At 35.2% G+C, this 14,570-nt stretch overlaps 1 pseudogene; it reads left to right on the plus strand.

Moving 5' to 3' along the window:
• The first annotated feature begins 3,500 nt into the window (after window positions 1–3,500).
• LOC145099454 (26S proteasome regulatory subunit 7-like) lies at window positions 3,501–5,336 on the plus strand (annotated as a pseudogene).
• Window positions 5,337–14,570: the final 9,234 nt, after the last annotated feature.

The raw sequence follows: 14,570 nt of genomic DNA on the forward strand, positions 1-14,570 counted from the left end.
TTATTTTTCTGCAAAAAAATATTTAAACTAATATGCCCTCGCTATCCGGGTCCAACACAAATAATCATCATCAAGGTCTAATAAAGTCGAGTCTTGTGTTAAATCAAAAGTAGCATCAAATTCCAACATATCATCAGTTTCACCATTTGATCCATACTTGTACATCCTATGTGGTGTGAATAAAACAACATGAAAATTCTCATCTTCTTGATCTTGAACATAAAAAAACTGTTTGAGTTAACTAGCTAATACGAATGGTTCAGACTTCTGACCAAGCCTATCAAAGTTAACTACCGTGAATCCTAAATCATCCTTTTTTACTCCACGACTATCAACCCAATCACACATGAATACATAAATAGTAAACATGCGATAATAGAGATCCCATATCTCCTTGATACGACCGAAGTAAGTAACAGAACCATACACAGGGTTAGAGTCTTTTGCACTAGGAATTTGCATAGTACGTGCAATTAAGGATACTCCACTGCATTGAGTTGTTGAAGACTCAACTCGAGATTTTGTATGAAAATGATACTCATTTATGGCAAAACCAATATATTTACTAATAGCAAAATTAGGCCCTTTGGCCAACCAACGTACATCATCACAAATATCTTCCTTGTTGGCCAAACGTTTTCCAACCTATTAGAAGAATATCTAATTAATGTAATTCAAACAAAATAATAAATTTTTTTAATTCTAACAATATTATTTTAAAAATAAACCTCTTTCTTAAACCAACTAATAAATGTCCGACTATGTTGGCTCGGCAATCATGTACTCTTGCGAGCGTGACGAGGGTTGAGATCCTTCAATTCCAACATATGTTGCCTGAAGTGTATTACAAATTAGAAGAATGTTTTATATGATAGATAATGGTATAAGAGTATACAGTTTCATGTAATTCTAACTCTATATACGGCTATACAACGGTAGTGTTTCGTAATACATAAAGATTAGCTTGATCAAGTAACTGAGCATCTACAACATCGATTCTAGCCTTTGATAAAGGCTTGCCGCTGCAGATTCTTTCATCAACACGTTCATGAGGATTACCAATTAATTTCATGTTGTTTAAGTAGTCTGAACAAAATTCTAAGGCCTCTTCCGCCACATAACACTCTGCAATGCAACCCTCGGGTCGATGATGATTTCTTACATACCCGTTAAGTGTTTTCATGTATCTCTCAAATGTATACATCCAGCTAAAATGAATCGGGCCACACAACCTCACCTCTCTAACTAAATGCACCATCAAGTGAGTCATGACATTGAAAAATGAAGGAGTAAAGTACTTGTCTAACAAACATAATGTTAATACGATGTCACTTTGCAAGTTGCCTAGCTTACTAACATCAACAACTTTACTACACAACTCATTGAAAAAATGACACAGACTTAGGATTGTTCTCCGCACCTTCACATCTAACACCCCTTTGATTGCAAAAGGGAGAAGTTGTTGCATTAGTATATGAAAATCATTAGACTTCAAACCATTCATCTTTGAAACATCATCCGACATGAGATTCTTGAAATTAGAGCAATACCCATGAGGAACTTTTATGTTAGACAAGTTATGATAAAATGGATGTTTCTTTATGGAATTCAATGTGTACTTGGCAGGCGGAAGCTAATGTCGATCTCCTTTTGGTTGAGGTCGTAATTCAGTCTTAATGCCGAACGCTTCAAGATCTTGTCATGCTTTTAATCCATCCTTCATCTTGTGAGGCAAATTCAACGCTGTCCCATAAAGACTCTACGTCACATTTTTTTCTTTGTGCATGAGATCTAACGGATGGCAAACATGAAACTTCTTCCAATATTCAAGTTAAAAAAAATCGACTTTTTATGTCAAAATTTAGATCTCTCGTCGATACTTTCTTTTTTCTTTTGTGACTTTTCCTTCTTTGGCGTTTTCTTCTTTGATGCTCCCTTCTTTGACTTTATCGTCTTTAACTTTATATTCTTTGATCCTACCTACTTTAAATTTATCTTCTTACCCCATGTAGTCTCAGATCCCGCCAGATAGTCATAAATATCTTCACCTAATGATGGTTGTGGCATAAAATCAGGCGCCTGTTGATTGTTGAAATGTTTTTTTTTTCTTTTACGAAAAGGATGTTCAAGTGGTAGGAATCTTCTTTACTCAAGGAAGCATACTTTTTTGGACTTTGGAAACCATTGTGAACATGTGTTCTTTGAGCATATTGGACAAGCATAATAAACTTTGGTAACACACCCCGAAAGATTACCATATGCGGGAAAGTCAGTTATAGTCCAAAGTAATATTGCTCTTATATTGAAGTATTCTTTCTTATAGGAATCAAAAGTCTCAATGCAAGTTTCCCACAATAGCTTTAGATCTTTTATCAATGGTGCCAAGTAGACATCAATATTGTTACTAGGTTGGTTTGGCCCGGATATCAACAGAGTCAACATCATGAATTTTCTTGACATACAAAAATAAGGGGGTAGATTATATGTTATTAGGATAACCGCCCAAAAACTATGCTTGGAACTTAATGACTTGTGAGGATTGATACCATCAGCAGACAAGGCTAATCTAAGATTTTGTTTTTCTTGTCCAAATTCTTTCCACGTGTTATCAACAAGCTTCCAAGAAGGGGTATCGCGAGGATCAATAAGCTTCCGATAATTGACCTGACCTTGTGCATGCCAAGTTAAGTCATGTGCAATTTGTGATATTGAAAACATTCTTCTAAATCTAGGGATTTGAAAATACCACAAAACTTTTGAAGGTATGTTTTTGGTATTCTTCTTCTAACGAGAAGTGCCACAAGTTGGACATTGAGAAACATCTTTATGTTCTTTCTAGAATAGAACACAATCATTTTCACATGCATGAATCTTCTCATATTGTAGACCTACTCCTTTTAGCAACTTCTCGTACTTATATATCGAGCTAGGGATGGTATTGTTTGATGGTAAGATATCTTTTAGGATAGACAACAAAGCATCAAAACTAGCATCAGACCATCCAAACTGACCCTTCAAATGTTGGAATTTCAATAATCCATTAAGTGCATTATACTTTGACCCTGCATAAAGTGTCTTATCACATCCTTCAAGAAGTGATTTCAACGAATCAGGTTCTTCGTCTACATATTTGAAGGCATCATGTAGCATATCCTTTGTAAAAATAGCATCAGGAGGAATGGAATTGTTAGGCATCTAGAATCACTCTTGGGTTGTTTTTCTCCATGGAAAGACCAAATCCTATAATTCTCATCGAAGCCGTGGGTAAACAAATGATAACAGACATTGTCAATTGAGTGGTGACACAAATTGATGCAATTTACACAAGGGCATGGAATAACATCTAACTTTGGATTATAACTTTTTGCAAACTCTAGAAAAGCATTCACACCTTCATCATATGCATTTGATAATCTACTAGAGGAATCCATGATTTATCCATTAAAAATTTGTTTCCAACCTACATAATTATTTACCATTTAAAAAAACAATGATTACGCATGTTTAGGGACAAAGACTGTGCAAAAACAAAACTGTACAGTGGCCAAAACTGTACAGTGAAAAAAAAAACTGTACATGGGCCGAAACTTTATAGGGACAAAAAAAACTATGCAGGGGCTAATCTTGACAAAAAAACTATTCAGGAGCAATCAGATGGCAAATACATGTTCAGGGGCCAATCCTTTACAAAAAAAACTGTACTTTTTCAACATCCAAGTATTTTTATTTATTTATTTATTTAGTAAATTACTTTTTCAGCATGTTATTAGTATAAATCACTATTTTCTTTTTATTGTAGTTCATGATTTCATGTTGTTCATATTACTTTTTCAGCATGTTATTAGGGGTAGTTTAGTTTTTTGTTTATACTATTAAAATTTTTCAGCATGTTATTAGGGGTAGTTTAGTCTTTTACAGAAAGATATATTAACAGATGTTAGTAAGGGAAAATTAAAAAACAGAGCACTCCATTGACTACCAATGGAAAGACTTCTACTTCTACTGCTAACCCCATCAAGATAGTGAAAAGGGATGCCAGCTCATTGAGACTTGTGAGTACCAGATTTCTTATTGTAACATCTGTTTACATATTAATTTCTTGATTTTTTTTTCAAATTTTGATTTTGATCTCTATTTTCTCTTACAATGTTGACAGAAACAAAAACCAGATTCAGATTCCCTTACCTCCCAAGATTAACCCCAGTGTAACAATGATGACAGTGGAAGAAAAGCCAGATGTCACATACAATGATGTTGGTGGAAGCAAAGAAGAAATTGAGAAAATGAGAGACGTGTGTTATGTTTATAACTGTTTATAGTATACATTCCCATTATAAATGTTAAATACAAACCAAAAATCTTTACTTTAATAATTTATGAATTGTAGGTTGTTGAACTACCCATGCTTCACCCCGAGAAATTTGTAAAACTTGGAATTGACCCTCCAAAAGGTGTCCTCTGCTATGGCCCACCTGGAACTGGAAAAACACATTTGGCAAGAGCAGTTGCTAATAGAACTGATACGTGTTTTATTCGTGTGATTGGAAGTGAACTTGTTCAAAAGTATGTTGGTGAAGGTGCTCGCATGGTTCGCGAATTATTTCAGGTTTACATTTATGGTCCTTATACTTTTCAAATTTGTTACCAAACACACCCTTTTTTAATTAAATGTTTTGATTTGATAGATGGCAAGATCTAAAAAGGCTTGCATTGTTTTCTTTGATTAAATGGATGCAATTGGTGGTGCTAGATTTAATGATGGGACAGGTGGGGACAATGAGGTTCAAAGTACCATGCTTGAAATTTTGAATCAACTCGATGGATTTGATGCTCGTGGTAACATCAAAGTTCTCATGGCTACAAATAGGTATATAGTCGATATTTACAGTTTACACCCTGTACATTTGTTTTTCCTCATATTTGGTTGAATACTTTCAGACATGATACATTGGATCCAACACTTTTACGACCTGGGAGACTAGATAGGAAAGTGGAGTTTGGGCTTCCGGATATGGAAAGTAGGTACACAGACTATGAACTATGAAAGGGATATTCGGTTTGAGCTTTTGGCTCGACTTTGCCCGAATTCTACGAGTATGTTTTGTTTTTTACTTTTGGGGGTGATTTGAGTTAATTAATTAAAGTTGAGGGATTGGTTTTGTGATTTAGGTCCTGATATAAGGAGTGTGTGTACTTAGGCTGGAATGTATGCAATTAGATCGAGAAGGAAGACAGAGACTAAGAAGGATTTTCTTGATGCGGTAAATAAAGTGATTAAGGGGTATCAGAAGTTTAGTGCCACACCCAAGTACATGGTGTACAACTGATTTGGTTGTTGGAAACCAAAGACATGGACATGGGTTGTTATATGTTTTTTTAAGGTTGTTAAGATGTTGGATTGTCTCTTGTGTTTTTCATATTGCCTATGTTGTGGTTAGTTGAACATTTTTCCTAAGGCAAGATGGGAACAAACAAATTACAAACTGTTGATTAATGTTATATTTGTATTTTGTGTTTTGCTTGTGTTCTTAGTGAATTTTGTCTTTATTGATATTCATATACCCATTTGATTGCTTAAAATCTAAATGGCTAATTTTTTTCCTTGATTAAAGATAAATAAAGCTAGATAGGTAAGTAAGACTTGTATTTACAGAAGAGATTGTTAAGTTAAAAATCAAAGGTTGTTACAAAAGTAGTAAGTATCTCTCTCTCCCCCCTTTTTATCCATGATATAAAACTTATTGTTATTACTCTTATTATTTTTATTGTTATTATTATTATTATTATTATTATTATTATTATATTTTTATTATTATTAAAGTGATAGTTAGCATGAGTGTCAAACACCCCTTGTTGGGTGTGTTTGGAAATGTTTTTTTCACCATTTATTTTAAACAAAATAAATCACCAAATGACAATGAAAAATATCCTATTTTTATAACATTGTTGATAAAAAAAAATATTTATAAAAATACATGAAGATATTCAACTCATCTCAAAGACAATATGAGAAGGACACTAGACTCTTATTTTAAAATCACTAAACGAAAAGAAAGGGTATTATCGTTATTTTGACTGTTTTTTGTAAATATTCAACTCATTATAAATATGTTTTTTTTTGTTTTCAAGAGTTGTGCTAGGACCTTGAATGATCAAATGAATGAGCAGCTTGCATATCTTCCAAAAAAAAGGGTATTATCGTCATTTTGACTGTTATGCCCGTGAACCTCATTTTAGACATATTTTAGACATATTTACAGGTGAGGCTGTCAACTTGTCGCAACTGGTATGCCCCTAAACCTCATTTTAGACATATTTCCAGGGGTATTATTGTCATTTTGACTCGTTTTGCGGAACCTCATAGATCTAGCTGGCTCCGTGAGCTCTAAACCTGAAACTACTGGTATTCGTAGAATCTTCCTAGTGCAGAAATACAATTCGAAAGAAACGAAGCCGAACGAGCTGGTTAGTTTTAAATCTTGAAATAATAATTATAATATTAATAATAAGATCTAAATTAACATTTAATTTGAGTTAAACTTTTGTTTTCAAAGTAATGCTAGTGGTGCATCATCATCATGGTATCTGAATCTTTTTACATATTAAAGATTAAAATTTTTAACATGTTTTAATGGGTATTAATGTTATTAAAACAGTATGTCCCAAGGGATACTGATGGGAAGGGTAGAAGTGGTAAAGAAAAGTCAATATATATATATATATATATATATATATATATATATATATATATATATCATATGTTTTAGTTTTACAACTTTTACTTACTTGGATTGTTATTTGTGGTGTTAAAGTTATGTTGATTTAGTGATAAGTAATGATACTAAATCATTTGTCCAGTGGAGTCCCTATTATAATAAGCAATGACACCCTAACTAGGCTTGCTAAAACGGTTATGGCTTTAAAAGAAGATAAGAAGCAGAGGTTAAAGAAGGTATGGCATTTTCCAACTCCTTATGTCTCTCCTAAAATCATATTATGACATGTTTTTCTTTCTGTTTTGCAGCTTCAAGAGTTAGAAACTCATTCAGATTGTTTATTAAGTCTAGATAAGAAATAGACCTTATTTATACAGAAGTTTATCCAAATAGACAGTATTACCCATTCAACCATACATAAGTTAACAGGGGGAAAAAAACTTGGTGGAAAGTGGTACTACTGGCTTTTTGGGACAGGTAACTACAGTTAAGCTTTTTCATTAGTTTTTTAAAACTTAAAGGTTTAAATTGCTCTCAAAGTTGCCACCTGTCTCTAGTTCATTTCTTCTCTTTCTTTTGATATGTCAATATCCCTTATAGTGTGGTTCTGTTTCTTTACAATTTGCCACTTTACTTTATACCACACTTTCTTGTTTTGATCATTGCATCTTTTCTGTTTCTCTATGTGTTCATCATCTAATACTCATGAAGCTTCTTGTTATTTTATCCACAACGATTTTAGCTTATGGCTAGGTTAGTTGGCTTAGTCTATGACTCTATGTTGAATATTGGCTGAAAATCAACTAACATTGGCTATAAATTAGCTAATATCATTCTTGCTATGAAGTTTAGTAGAAAGCAAATAAATTTACTTAAACAATTTCAATCATATATGCACAAATGCAATGTGTCTTTTGATGTCTTTATCTTTTTATGGAAGCATACCTTAGACATCTTAAAAGAAACTGACATAACCAACTAACTGTAATAAATTTATAGTTAGTCAAATGGATTAAAATGGAAAGCTTCTTTCAGATGGAGTGAGCCCTTATCAACCCCATGTGAATCTCAATAGGCCTTTTTAGTGTATTGTATTGTTACTATAAAAAAATGTTCATGGTTTATAAAAAAATATTTTCTTTATAGATAAAAGCATGCTAAAAAAATTATGCCATATTTTTTTTATGTTTCTTGAATTGGTTGTGACAGAGTAGGTTGGCATTGAAACCTGATGGCTTGTTTTTAGCAGCTATTTTTGGTGGAGAAACACTAAAGTTAGTTTTATTTTTTATTTTTCTTGCAAAATGGAAGTTTACACAAGACAAAACCATGAAAAGAGCAACTATAATCGACAATTGGAGGAGAAAACCCAACTATGTGCAAGCATATACATGAGGAGAAAACCCAACTAAGAGTATCGGTTTTCTTGAAATGTTACCTTGTGTTCAACTTGAGAAGCTTCAGAAGGTGAGAAACCCTTGAATGTGTTCTATTTATCATCGATTGCATGGATACCATGCGCTTCTTCCCCTCATTGTTCTCTTGCTCTTCTGTCACTTGGTTCTACAAATAGAGATGAAAGTTAGTTCTCTGGCCAACAGGGGAAGTTTCAGCAGGAACACCAAGCTCAAGTGACTTCTCCAATACCTTAATCGGACCTAGGGCACGTAAGATTAAATAGTCTCCAATAATGGCAGGAGAGCCCAAGCTCGTCAGCACTGCAAAGTCAGCCGGAAGAGAAGGAACCTAACGTCGTCGAAGGGGACGTTGTCTGCAAGGCGAGTCAACGATCGATTGTAGAGAGTGTATTGAGTGATGATCAGTAGTGAGTGTTTTGATCTTTGTTGAAAATCCCTAGATATTTTAGTAGATACCTCGATTTTTTAAACAAGAGTGCGTCTCATTAAAATTAAAAGGCGACGGTTATAGAGGACGCATGTTTAATGTAAAGCGCCCTCCGCGTTTTTGATTTTTTTTCTTTAAGACACTAATCTAAGGGCACGCAATAATGCGTGACCTAAATGCTTAAATTTTTTGAAGAGAGGACACCATTTTAAGGTCACTCCCTTTTGCGTAACATAAATCACTGAGTGTTGTGGATTGTGCGTCATAAAATGATATTTTTCTAGTAGTGTAAGTCAGAAACTTTTGAAAAGTTCAAAGAGTTTAAATAACAAGTGGAGAATCAATTGGGCAGGAAGATCAAGATGCTCAGATCCGATAGGGGTAGTGAGTATCTTAGTATCGAGTTCCATGACTATCTTAAGGAATGTGGAATCGTTTCACAATTAACGTTACCTAGGACATGACAGCTTAATGGTGTGGATGAGAGGCACAATCGAACCTTGTTGGACATGGTTCGTTCCATGATGAGTCGAGCTTCGCTACCAATCTCATTCTGGGGGCATGCCTTATAGACTGCCGCCCATATCCTTAAACTAGTCCCAACTAAGAAGGTTGCTAAAACACCTCACAAAATGTAGACAGAGAAGGTTCCCTCATTGGCACATATCAAAGTTTGGGGTTTCGAGGCTTTCGTAAGACGAGAGACTCACGACAAGCTTGAACCTCGTAGTAAGCGGTGTATTTTCATCGACTACCCACATAAATATTTTGGATATCTTTTCTACAGACCTAGTGACAACGTGGTCTTCGTAGCAAGGAGAGGGGTTTTCCAGAAAATAGAACTCATACGCCAAGAGGACAATGGGAGGCAATTTGATCTTGAAGAGCTTCAAGAATCAAGCGGTGGAGGAACCTCTAACACTAGCACTCAAACCGAGGAAGAGATTCCTGTTGAACCAATTGACGAGTCCTTACCTCTGAGACGTTCCAGTAAAGTTAGTGTTCCACCTGTGTTGTATGGTTTCCATATAACCGATGAAGGTGATACGTTTATCAGTGATAGTACATTGATAATTTTAGATGAACCTAACAACTGCAAGGACGCCATGGCGGGTATGGAGTCTGCAAAGTGGAAAGAGGCAATGGACAGAAAGATTCAGTCCATGTATGATAATCAAGTTTGGAACTTGGTTGACAATGTACCGGGTCGTAAGACAGTCGGGTGCAAGTGGATCTTCAAGAAGAAAACCTACATGGATGGGAAAGTTCATACATTCAAAGCACGTCTGGTTGCAAAGGGCTTTACTCAAACCCCAGGGGTTAACTATGATGAGACCTTCTCACCAATGGCTAAGATCAAGTCTATTAGGGTTATGTTAGCCATCGCTGCATTTCATGATTATGAAATTTGGCAGATGGATGTGAAAACTGCTTTCCTTAATGGAAAGCTTGTTGAAGATGTTTACATGTGTTAGCTAGAAGGTTTTATGGATGCTAAATACCCCAATACATTGTGCAAGCTTGAGAAATCCATTTATGGATTAAAGCAAGCATCTTGCATTTGGAATCTTTGCTTCAATGAGAAAGTCAAAGAGTTTGGTTTCTCTAAAAGTGAGGATGAGTCTTGTGTATATGTCAAAGCTGGTGGGAGTATAGTTAGCTTTCTATTATTGTATGTCGATGACATACTGCTCATAGGAAACGAAATTCCAGCTTTGCAATAGGTTAAGTCCTGGCTTGGAAAAAGTTTTGCTATGACGCATCTAGGAGAGGCTGCTTATATTCTGGGGATAAGGATCTTGAGAAATAGGAGTAAAAGACTAATAGGACTTAGTCAGAGTACTTACATGGACAAGGTGCTGAAACGTTTTAGCATGGAGAATTCGAAGAAATGGGAGTTACCAATACAGAGCAGTACCAAGCCAAATAAGACTCAAAGTCCGAGTACCGATGCTGAGATAGCAGAAATGAGTCAAGTGCCATTGCTTTCGCCATTGGCTCGATCATGTACGCTATGACATGTACTCACCTAGATGTGGCTTTTGCGTTGAGCATGGTTCACCGATATCAAGGGAACTCTGGTAGAGCTCACTGGATAGCGGTTAAGAACATTTTTAAGTACATGCAAAGGACTAAGGACTGGGTCCTTATACTTGGTGGGAGTGATAACTTGAGAGTGACAGGGTACATTGACGCCAACTTTCATACCGATAGAGATAACTTCCACTCTTAGTCGGGATGTGTGTTTACACTAAATGGAGGAGTAGCGACTTGGAAAAGTTCCAAGCAGGAGACCGTGGCTGATTCAACGTGCGAATCAGAGTACATAGCTATGAGCAAAGCGTCGAAGGAGGCTATATGGTTGAAGAACTTCATTGGAGACATTGGAGTTGTACCAGCCATAAAGGAGCCCATGGATATTTTTTGTGATAATGAATGAGCGGTTTCCTTAACCAAGGCACCAATGGATCATGGTAGATCTAGACATATTGAAAGAAAATACCACTTCATCAGACATCGAGTAGAAGAAGGACTCCTCATAGTCAAGAGAGTATCGTCAGAAGAGAATCCTACATATCCCCTCACAAAGTGTCTGAGTAGGATTAAGCACGTTCAGCATGCGAGAAGCATTGGTCTGAAGGACGATATTAGTTTTAGTAATTAGATAGATATTTTAGAAACTTGTAATAGATAAATGTAATTGACATTTGATGATTAAGTAATGGAGATTTATTTGTGAGTAAAGTTTACTATCTTGTGTCAATTGTTTGCTATTGTTTCACTTTTGCATGTTTTACTTCCAGAATAATTGTATTATTCAAATTATCCACAATCTATCATACTTTTGTTGTAACTACTGAGGCAATACTGTCATGAATTAGTTTGTAGATTGGCTAAGTGCTTAGACATAGCAAAGGTTTGCTGCAACGTTCATGAGTACTCCTGAAATAGGATTTGAGTATTGGGTTAAACCCACACTCAGTTGAATCACTTCATGGAATTCGTCATAAGTGATTGTGAGATGATAATATCGTATAATATTTTAAACTGAGATATATGAGTTGTTGTTTTCAAGTTGGTTGTGCGTTGATAACGCATAAACACATCAGTAACTTGAAGTTATATAACGTGTTGTTGTGTACGATTTGATGAGTAAATAGTACAATCATATAAGTCAAATTTTAACCGTTCCTTTTATCCTAAGAGGGTAAAAGCGATATCTTAGGCCTCTCGATGATTTTGTGTTGACTTATGAGTCGGGCCCTGTCAGGACTGAGTTGATGTGTTCAATTAAGTTCCTTGTCAAACAAATCAGAAATTGGGAAACAAACTGTTGGACATTGAGAATGATTATGTTCCATGTATTTGTCCACACGAGATCTTGAAGAACAAAGGATTATATGATCCCTTATCTAAAGGACGCGTTATTGACTAGGTTAGAGTTCGACAGCGGCTTTTGAGAGATACAATTGCTTATCATATTTTGAAGTCATACTTGCCATTATAGTTAGTAGACTTATCCAAGTGGGACTATTGGATTAGGTGTCTAAGCCCATAACTATAATTGGTATGTACTTGATTTGATACTAGCATGGTCCTTTTGGGTTGCGTTCACACTGGTGACTAGACATGATGACTATCGAGGAGAGAGGTTGATTTATTATTAAGAATAATAAATTGGGTTATTAATATGATTTATTAATATATTATAAGAATAATATATTAATTAGAAATCATATTATTAATAAGTATTTAATCAGAAATTAATTTGGAATTAATTTTGGGATTAAAGGAACAAACTGAAAGTGCAGGGGCTGTTTTGTAATTATTTGAGAGTTGAGGATTTAGACCATTGGATCACCCTTATTAGGGATGGGCCGAAAATCCCAAGAAGGTTCTAGGTATTTTTGTCCATGGACTAAGGTAAGGAGGTCCATGGACTTGCTTAGGCCCTAAGCCAAGGAATTAGGGTTTCCACCTTAAAACCCTAGCTAGCCTCAAGTATAAATAGACCCCTCTAGCACTAGATTTCGTCCCTACCTTGTGAAACCCTAGGATTTCTGATTTTTGGTGCAAGCTACCCTCTCTCCTCCCTCGCATATTCATATATTCACCCTAGTGTGTTTGTGAGCCATTAGAGGTACTACAATTATGGTACTTATTCTCAAGAGCAAAGGAACTTCAAGAATTAGTTATTAGTACAAAGCAACAAAGGTAAGTGATCTAATCTTTAATATGTCTATTTCAAAAATATTAGATACATATTAGGGTTTTCCTTTGTGTTCATTTGTTATATGATTGTTTGTATAAAACCCATCACTTGTCACATTCCTATGTTGCTACATGTCAAAGTCTCATGGAGTCACGTCACTATGTCTTAGAAGAAAGGGGATACCTGACATTGTGGTGCCACATCATCAGCGAGCGTGGTGCACTTTGTGCGCGCGATTTTATAGATTTTCAAAATGACATAACTTCTTCATACGAGTTCCGTTTTCGACGTTCTTTATATCCCCAGGACACTCTCGATGAGCTCTACAACTCTCCTTTAGACCCAACCGCTAATTCTCAGTCTATGAAAATTATATTTTTAATGGGATTAGAATGTTAGAAATTTTTGCAGAAAGTATAACTCCTACATACGGACTCAGTTCTCGATGTTCTCTATGTCGGCGGACTCCTATTGACGAGATCTTCATTTCTCATTTAGATTATTTTTCCTAACAATCAACATATATGCACTTCGGTTTCTGGTCGTATATTGTTGCATTGAAACTTCGAAAAATCATAAATTCCCTTTACGATGTTACATTTCGACATTCCCTATATGAACGCTCTCGGTTTAACGACCACTATGACTTTAGTTTAGACCATTAAGTCTAAAAGTAATTAATCAAAAAGTTATTTTTTTATGATACGCAGAGCCGTGCCGGTTAAGTCGCAAAACTTTGAAGAAGTATAACTTCTTCATATGAAGTTGAATTTCAGCGTTCTTTATATGTACAAAATTCATGTCACATATACTATGAGTTTGGTTAAGATTATTTGACCTAAATAATCTTTTTTTAAATGTCATTTTTGACGTTTAAAATGTCATACTTTGAGTTTGGTTAAGATTATATGTTTTAGAATTGTATCCACTATATGCATAGGAAAGTTACAAAATGCGCCCTCGTATGTTTAAATATTGACATTATCAGTCTTACCATGACTAGACCCTCCCATTATGATGTAGGGGTTTAAGGAGGTATCTATGATTCCTAATCATGTCATTTTTTATTATGCTTCACGCTTACCACCCTCACCGTCCTATTGCATTTTGAGAATGGAGTTACTGAAAGAGTTTGATAGTGATAATGGTCAATCTAAAAGTATTCTAAATACAAGCATAAAAAAATCTTGTTTTATTAATAGAATGTAAGTCTCATATTATCCATGAAAATTGCACGTTCTCTTTATATTCTGTTGATGGATTTTGCGTGGTTAACCGACACATGATTCTAGAGTATAGTTGAGAATGATATAGAACTCACAAATCTCAAGCGTAACTTGAGCCAAGGACCATGCGATTTTGCATGGTTAATTCACAATCTATTTAATGTGAATCTTATGTTATCCATAAAAGTTGTACATTCTCGTGTGGATAACCGACACATCAATTTGAGAGCATAGGTAGAGAATGATGTGGAACTCGAGAATCTCAAGTGTAACTTGAGCCAGGGACAATGCAATTTTGTATGGTTGATTTGCCGTTTGTTCAATGATCCATGGAGACCCTGTCATTGAATTTGAGATGAACATAATCTGATATTAACATGCCATTGATAGTCAATGAATCTCAAAGATCTAGGAATTCCATGGTAATCAAAATTGAAAAAGGGCTTTGCCTACCTAAATAACTTTATGGTGAGTTTACGTCACCCCTTTACACATCATGGAGCCAAATATGGATCCTATCCTTCTTAAATAATTTTATTTGAGGTAATTATTTTCTAAGGATAAGTAAAA

This window comes from Lactuca serriola, chromosome 4, assembly GCF_051521515.1.
Source record: "Lactuca serriola cultivar US96UC23 chromosome 4, Lser_US96UC23_V15, whole genome shotgun sequence".
Classification (NCBI taxonomy): Eukaryota; Viridiplantae; Streptophyta; class Magnoliopsida; order Asterales; family Asteraceae; genus Lactuca; species Lactuca serriola.